Here is a 9,036-nt window from a genome sequence, read left to right as displayed (position 1 = left end):
ATTTACAATAGATTTTTGTCTGATGCAATATTAATCAGTTGATAATTTTTTCACACCTTAATATTATGCTGAGACAATAACTCTGTAATGCATTTATTGTGCTTGCGTTGTACAACACGAGGATGGAGTTCGCAATTGATTATGAAGCCTGGTGTGATGGGCAGCTCTGATTAAACAGGATAAGGAAAAAAATGGAGGGGAGGTAAAACAACTAAGAAAATTAAGGATGTAATGTGATTAAGGATGAGGTGTGTGTTTGGAACAGCAGAGAAAAATGTGCCAAATATTTGATCATAAATTGTTTGGCCTCTAAATAAATAGCTTCAATTTCCATTAACATCACAGGTGAGTCCTAGTCAACAGTTAAATGAAAGCTTTTGTGATATGTTTGTAGCTCAGCCCAAGTCTTACTGAACTGACTGTTTGTGACTCCATGGTTTTAAACTAAAAAAGGGGACTTATTTTTAAATAAATACTTCAAGTAATAATTGAAAAAGGTAGTGCCTGAGCATCAGCAGCACTTAAGACAGGTGTTCGCTTTAGCGGAGCTAAAACTAAATGTCATGTGCCCTTTGATGAAGTTGCCTTTTTCTGTGCCTGTCTACCTTTCTGGAAATTAGATAAAATATACTATATAGTACTTGCAGTGCAGTGGTACTGCAGCATTTATTTAATGTTTGTAAAACTGTGTCAAATCCTAGCATAAATGTAAATTCAGATCCCAAATCTACTGTGCACTTCTTAATGCTTAATTGACTGCATCATGCTTTCCAAAATCAAAATAATGTTGAAAAGAGGCAATCCTGTGTCAACTGCTAGGATTGATAACACGTCACAAAAATGGAAGAGAAGCTTTAGAAGTTACCTACACTTTGGTAAATGTAGATATATTATTGTCTTCCAGCAGAAATCCAGTTAAATAACTTGAGTTGTCCTATTGATTTAGACAAGCAATATAAATGAGCTGGATATTAACTCCAGCCGGAGCAGCGACTCCTTTACAGTAATAGTGATCTATGCTTGAATGTGGTAATTTGATCATGTTTTTTGAGCTTGAATGCAGAATACGTTGATCGCCTTTATTTTTGACCTGATGCTGTAAGATGTGGATATTTTGAAGTTATGTAAAGCATTATTTAAAATAATTAGTTTACTCCTGCTGACTTTACTAGGAGACATAATTTATTTTCATTACTTTTGAAAACTATGACTTTCAGTCAAATGTGTATAATTTGCAGGACAATTTTCCATAGACTTAACATAAAATCAGAAGCTGCTCTCTGTAATCTTTTTAGAAGAAAGTATGTCTGTTCTTGGGCTATAATTTCTTTTGGGTTAAACTGAAAAAAAGGAAAGAGGAGGCTATTTCCAAGCAGTGACTGAAATTGCCAGGTACATAATGTTTACTTGGTGGCTTCAGTGTGGATGAAAGAAGATTGATTCTCACAGGATGATTGAACATGGACACTTCTGTAACAACCAGTATTGCCTGGTACTCTGTGGAACAGCCTTTGTGAGAGGCTGTTAAACAAAGTGGAATGGGAACCAATACGGACTCTCAGCCTCTGTCAGAGCTGAGGTATAACGTGAGAAACCTTGGAGTTGCTGCTTACATTCTACTTTTTGATGGATAAATAGGTTACTGGAACAGCTTGTAAGAGTCAAACTTACAAGAGCTAAACTTTGCCTGAAGAAGCAAGTAACAAAAAAGATTAAATAATCTAACAGGTATAACTGAAAGAGAAAAAAAGATCATATACTGTAATCATCTAGGGTGTATTTTTCCTTGTTATTCAGTACTTTTTTTTCCTGTTGATTTGAGAGTTTAAAAAAATATGAATGATATGAAGATTTTCACTGACATTCCAGATGCATCAAATGATTTATTAAATAATAATACTTCTACAGGTAGAAAAACAGTTTTGTACTACATGATCAACTTCCTAAGGGAAGGCTGAGCTAAATTTTTTCCATTTTCTACCCTAAAATTGGAAATACTGTGAATGCATCCAAATAAGCTTTCAGACTTTTGCCTTTTCTGCATTCTGAAAGCTTCTACTTAATTGTGCAAAGCTGAACGGAAGCGGTGGTTATGTGAAGATGCAAAATAGTACCGGTAATAACAATTCTCCTTTGCATATTCTCTTAAATTTCAGGAGTCAAAGCATTTCACAATCAGTGATTATCATGAAATGGCCAACAGGCCTGAACAATAGCTTTGGTCACCTGCAGAGGATGCATCACCAGCTAAAATGTAAGCAGGACATAATGTAATATATTGTTGGTTAGATATAGAAAAAAATCTCTCTGCTTCTAACTGTTGATTTCCTATCCTTTTTTTCCCCCCCAGAACAGTTACATCTTTGTGTTTATTAGTAACATTTTTCTTTTGTTACGTTCAAAAGACTGTTAGCTATATTGCATATAAAATGTGTGAAACCTGGAAACTCTCAGGATTAGTGGTTTTCTTTATTCGTTGCTACATATTGAAAATAATTCCTGTCAGCTGATGCTCTTCAAGCTGCCTGGAAGAACTTTGGCGTAGTTTTCCTAACCTTTCAAACAGTAAAAGCAAAACTCTGCTTTGACTAAAAAAAAAAAACAAACGGGAGGACTTTGGCCCAGAGCCATTAAGGATGCAGGCAACTGCGCTGCGCTCTGACAGCATATTCCACAAAACACTGAAAAGTTCTCCTCAGGGTCCCTGGAGTGGGCTGAGGCACTTTGCTTGTACTTAACATACATCAACTGTCACCCGACGGCAGTCGGTGTTGAACTGAACACAATGGAACATCCAGATGGTCTAAACAAAGTGAACAAATGTTCGCTGCTATTAAAAGCTGTTTACATCAACTTCCAGTATTTCATGTGCTGAAGTTTATACTGTGTCACTACTGGGGTGCTTAGCTCCATCCTCAGTTCATATCAGGGATTTCTAAGCTATTGTTGCTTATGTGTTAAAATAACATTCTGAATATGCCTTAAATACATGCCACTGAACTTTTTTTTTAATAGGAAATCGGTCATTGTATGCAAATCACATGCTTTCAAATATTGTAATTGATTGTCCTGTCTAATTTCCCCTTGCTTTTCCCCCAGTGTAGCCTCCTTCCAGCACCCCCCCACCAAACCTGCACTGAGCATGTACAGTGCCACTGCCGGACCGGGCCGGGCCGCCTTGCTCCCTGGCACAGGCTGCCGCCAGTGCTGGGCCGGCCACGGGGATGTGTGCGCCTGCCATAGTTTGCTTTCTTCTCTGAAAGACCCTGGGATACCTACTGCTGTCCTATTAGTGACTAAGATGTGCAAGTGACAAATGGACATTTTACATCTCCTTCCTCTGAGCCTTGTTCCTGGTGTCGACTCTGCTGAAAGTCCAGATCTGTGCCTTATACTCACTAAAAAATTAATCGGTGGGACACAAGCTTAGCTTAGTTGTTTTTTTGTGAAACAGCAATGAAATTCTTAGGAAGAGTGTGAATGAGGAAATCTTTCCAAAACAGCCCTGTATTTTGCAAGAATGCGTTTTGGTTAGTTGCGTGCTGTTCTTGAAAGAATGACCAGAAGTGCCTGAAGCACTAAAACAAACCCCTTAATTGCACTGATTTAAAAAATTAAGAGGTCTAATATTCTTTTGAATATTAGTGACAAGATCACATGCAGTGAAAAGAGCACAAGATCACATGCAAGCTGTGATCCATCTGCAGAGTATTTGTTTGCAAAATACAAATCAGCTTTTTTTTCAATTTGTTTTAAAATGAAACATAACCAGCCCTCCCCCTTCCCCACAAACATCAGATTGTTAAGGTCTTAAATAAGATAGAGTTGGACCAATAGCTTTTTCAGGTAAGGATTTTTTTTTTCTGTAGTTTGTGCCCTGTAGACCTAGCTGTTACTGTTGCCATGGTGCAAATAATAAAATGGAAAAAAAAAGGCATCTGAAAAACATTTTTAAGCCACAAGAATCTGATACTGTTGTTCACTATTTCTTTATAACACTGATCGTATTTATCCCAGCATATGTTATTCAGCTACTTGTTAGTGATAGCACTAACCTTCACTAAATGGACAAAACCATGCATATTTCTTCCGAGAGAGAAATCCTGTCACACTTTATAGGTTTTGAATAAGTAGAACTTTACAACATTGAAACGGGGCTGCTCTGAACATGTTCTGAAGGTCTGTATGGAGTATGCTAGTATTCTTTCTAAGATGTTTATAGCATGGAGAAGATTTTTTTTAAGAAGTATTGTAATTCTAGAAGTTAGTGCATTGAACAAAGTGGTTAGGGAAATTATAATTCTGAATTCAGGATGTTTCTTTAATAAGCTATTAATATTTAAAATGTTGTAAATGTATGAAAGAATAATTATATATTATATTACTATATATAATTATAATAATAATGAAATAATGAATAAGAATAATAATGAAAGAATAATTGAAACTGTCTCAATCTTGTGTGATATTTTTGAAAACAGAAGTACTTGTAATAAAATGTGACATTTTACAGAGCCATTTTCCTTTTTGACAACAATAAGTGACCATAATGTAAGATAAAAATACTAAATTTTAATATCTGGTTTCAGCATTAGTTGCAAAGGTGATACGGCAAATAGCACATTTTTCCTGGTGTATTTTGGCTGATAATCGTTATGCTGAATACAAGACCAGTTCCTGTTTTCAGAAGCTTTGGACATGGGTTTCCCAGATCCAAATTTGGTATGCATAACTTTTTCAAATCTGTTCCATTTCATTTTGAGCTTTAATAAATTATTTAACTTTAGGTTATTGATTTGAAAAAAAAAAAAAAATCTTGTTTATGGACTTTTTTTTTTTCTTCCTAAAATGTTGCAGAGAACCAGAACAATCGCCCAGGTTTTTCATGCTCTTGTCACTATTAGTTTTTTGTTGCATGGCTGAATCTCCTTTCCTTAGTGCTGTGTCTGTTGTACAAAGACCAAATCTTTGACTTGGCAAACATCCTTAGGAATAAAGCTGCTGCTGGTAATTTCCTTTGAGTTCTGCAATACCCACATCGTTTTCAGAGATGAAATGGCTCCTTATAGGCATCTTTTTCTGTGGTATGTAATGGGAAGGGGTCTGATATCTCGCTGTCATGAAAGGTCTGTGATTCACCTTATTGTCCTGAGTTTTTCTGTCATTTTCCTGTCCCCTGAACGCTTGAACCCAGCAGGTATACAGCACTGCTCTGCACGGAGATTTCTTGGTATTGTGGTGACCTTGACTCGCAAGACACGTGCTCTAGAAACACCAGGGTAAGGTTTTGCACAATGAACTTGCACGATGTGTAATTCTTATGGGGTCGGTGTGTCAGAAGCATATGAAATATTTAGAAGAAGTAGGGTTAAACTCTGGTGACACTGGTGGGTGTAGTGTTTGAGACTTCTTTTCTAGGTCAAGGTAGTTCTTATGTTGTGCTGGGATGTGACAATAAAAGAGATTAATATTATTCTGCATTACAAAATGATTAATCTCTGATGTTTCCATTCTAGGGAGTTTGTTGCCAAAACTTTAGGAAGTCATTGCATGAGGAAATGTTTAACAGCAAAGGTGACATCATTGGTTGTAAGTATTTCACTAAGCAAGACTTTTCTTGACCATACAGAGTGACAAAGAAAGATTTTACTTTACATAAGGGAGCCGTGAGAGGTATCAGGACAGAAAACTCTTATGAAACCACAGTTCTCAGGTTTGACGGGGTCAAGCATTGTGCCCACTGTAGATGAGCCGTTTGGAGCCAGATTGTCAATCCAAACGCAAGCTGCTCTGTTTCCTGTTTATGCCTGTGCAGAGTTACACATCCTGACCCACTCGCCTTCAGCTGCAGGTTTTTCCGCACTCCCTAGGAGATTTCTTCCTTAAAATGGCTTGTTATTTATCATTTAAGCAAGCCATTGGAATTTTGTTAATTCCTGTTTTACTTAGCACATGCAAAATTATATCATTAGCTAAAGGAAGATGATGTTAAGGCACTGAGAGTTACTGATACTACTAATTAAATGACCTTTGCAAAACAAAATCTGATCAGACTATGCCTGAATGTAGGGAATTGATGCCAAGTTTACTGCTTCACAGAGGCCTGGCCTATTGTATATCTGACCTGAGGCTATCAGCAATTAAAACCTGGTCTAGTAATTTAAAAATAAGCTTTTTGTATATTACACATTTACTTTTTTCCATCTGTTATAAGATTAATTAAACAAGTTTGCACTGTAAAGTGACATTCTTAGCAGAGGAGTTTGTTTGACGTGTTTATGAAGATCCTCCATGGACAGAGGTTCTTGGGGATTTTTTTGTTATTCAGCAGGATATATATATAGTATATATAGTATTAGTATATATGGTATATATAGTATATAGTATATATAGTGTGTGTATATATATATATGTATATGTATATTTGTTGTTGTTGTTGTTTTCTTCAGCCCCCACATCTAATAAAGTGAACTGAAAACTGAACATACCTGACAGTTCACTGTGCTTTGTCCTTTCCCCTTAAACTGGAACACAATGAGAAATAATTCTGATTATAACCAGAACTCTGTCAGAAGAGTTCTCCATTAGCTTGAAAGAAAAGTATAACTTAGCCAAAGTTTTACTAAATTTGAGGGGCCTTCTTATAGATAGCAAAGAACTTCTGTTAATTACCTACATGCCTGGCTTAAAAGCTAAAGGAGGGTAGTTACAGAGGAAGGAGATTGCTAGATAAGCTTTACTTCCAAACAAATGTGGATGGTATTTGATTAAAATGACTGACAATGAACTACATATTCTTCCCTCCACCTCTTTTGTTGCTTTACTGTAATTAGAAATTAGGTCTTTAACACATGCTACACTGATTTACATAAAAGCACCAAATTAAATTTGGAAGGGATTTTATTAATCTAATGGTAGTTTTTCCCACAAAAGAACAGATATATGGCATGAGCAGAGTAAGTGTAAAATAAAAATTCAGACTATGTTGAACCAGCATAATTGCAAGGAGGTGGCGGGGGGAAGACACCATTTTGCAGTTCTTCTGTAAATTTGACAGAATTAGGAAGAATAATATTTTCACTGTATTCAGTAGGAACAGCGTTGGACATGGTCTTCTGCTGCAGTCAATTGACCCAGTTTTGCCCTTTACACTATCAAATGATATAATCTGTAAGATACTAATAAATTGTCAAAAATATCTAGGCACCTATAATGAAAATGAAGAAGTTCTCCACTTGAGCGCTTATTCCTAGTTTGTGAATAACGCCCTTAAACTTGGTAGCACTATCTTTGCTTATTAATATGTTTTATCTTGGTATGATACCTAAATACTTGCCAGGTATGAATGGGTTTTAATTTAGTAATACCTTTATGAGGCATAAAAATCTCATTGCTTCCATTTTACAGACTGAAACTGAGCAACTTTATGTCATGATTTCTGTAGCTTAGCGTAAGACTGTTTGAGACATGCCTTAAGTCCTTGGTTTTCCCAGTCTCAACTCCAAGGTGGGCTCAGCTACTTGTCCTACAAACTTAAGGACCGAAGATTCACACCTGCAACCTGTGTTCTGAATGTTATCCTCATTCACAGCTCTCTCTGTCCCCAACAAAAAGAAAACCCAAACAAAAACCCTAAACATATGACCTCAAGCCACAAGTTAGCTTTGGAAAAGTCATTACAGAAAATATCATTCATATACACAACAGAATGAATTCCTTTTCTCCCAAGGGATGATTATATTTAATGACAGAGTAGAGCTGAGGTTTTGAAATTTGGTTTTAATAGATGTTAAACTAATCATTAAATGCAATCAAGTTTATTTCCTATGTTATTTGAAGTCAAAAGGGTGGTCAGAGTCTCTTTCCAGACATTCCCTGTTGTCTTGATAAATTTTGTTAAATAACAGCTGATGAGAGTATTTTTATCTGCAGTGAAGTGAGTATTGTTAGACTATAATTTTCTATTTTTATCGTCATTTATTGTTTGTTTCTTACATTATTGATGTGCTTGATGTGAATTGCAGAAAAAAGCATTTTTAACCTTTTTTCCTCAATTGTCTTTTCAGTACACATAAGATGATGAAAACACTCTGCACTACCCAAGTTGTCTTTAGAATGGTTAAGCACTAATTCCCTTGATGACCATGTTCACATTGTGAGATGCATCAACACACGTTTTGGCTATTAGGCCAAAAGAATATCCCATTTAGGGCTTTTCCCCACAGTAATCAAGGCTGAAGACAGCAAAACAGGGTTCCCTTCACAGGATGCAGCAACCAAATGAACTCAGCATTTGTTAAAGACTAAGCCCTGGTATTAGTTCCTTTTTACAGTATATCCTAGTGTGACTTCAGTTTCCTTTAGCAAAGGCAGCCAAGGTAAAAAACACAAGACTGCATATTATTTAGCAAAAATGCATTGCTGTGCATAAACCTCTTTACGTTCAGACTTGTTGTTGGTCAGAGCTGGCCTATTGACCCCTGTCCATGCTAGCTGGGTAACCCTGCAGGTCTTTGCTAAAGTATGCTTGCAGCATCAAACGTCTCAGCCTCTAATCAAATGCAGAACACATGTAAATAGCCTTTCCAGATGTGTTAGTTAGTGTAACTAATATCATTCTGAGCCTAACGCCCTCCTTTATTTGGGAGGTGAAGGAGTTGGTGTGAAATATTTGTGGCTTTGAAAGTATTAAAACATATTTGTGTTCATTTATAATTTTCACTATTTTTTTTTCTTTATAACAAACCCCGTTCCTCTACAAGCAGCATATTGGCTGCCTTTTCCTGGGGAAAAAACAAAACAAAACAAAACAAAACTGGCTGGCATAAAAGCAAATAGCTTGTAGATTTGACAAGATTATAAACAAAAAGATTGTAGTTAGTTTCAAAAGATTTGCCTTCTGTTTGCAGTGGAATATTACATTATGGCTCTAGTTGAGAAATGTAAGTAGTAATCTCACTTTTTTATACCTTGAGGTGGCTTGCTGGAGATCACTTAAAATTTTACTTTAAAAATGAACCGAACAAAACCAAGGTA

General features: G+C 36.2%; 1 long non-coding RNA gene across 1 annotated transcript; it reads left to right on the top strand.

Moving 5' to 3' along the window:
• The first annotated feature begins 2,158 nt into the window (after nt 1–2,158).
• LOC139828220 (uncharacterized) lies at nt 2,159–5,580 on the top strand. Its single transcript, XR_011739595.1, has 3 exons — nt 2,159–2,254; nt 5,198–5,279; nt 5,517–5,580. It is a non-coding gene; the product is annotated as an uncharacterized lncRNA (long non-coding RNA).
• Nucleotides 5,581–9,036: the final 3,456 nt, after the last annotated feature.

This window comes from Patagioenas fasciata, chromosome 6, assembly GCF_037038585.1.
Source record: "Patagioenas fasciata isolate bPatFas1 chromosome 6, bPatFas1.hap1, whole genome shotgun sequence".
NCBI lineage: Eukaryota > Metazoa > Chordata > Aves > Columbiformes > Columbidae > Patagioenas > Patagioenas fasciata.
Note: the sequence above shows the minus strand (reverse complement) of the source record. Positions and strands in the feature narration are given on the sequence as shown.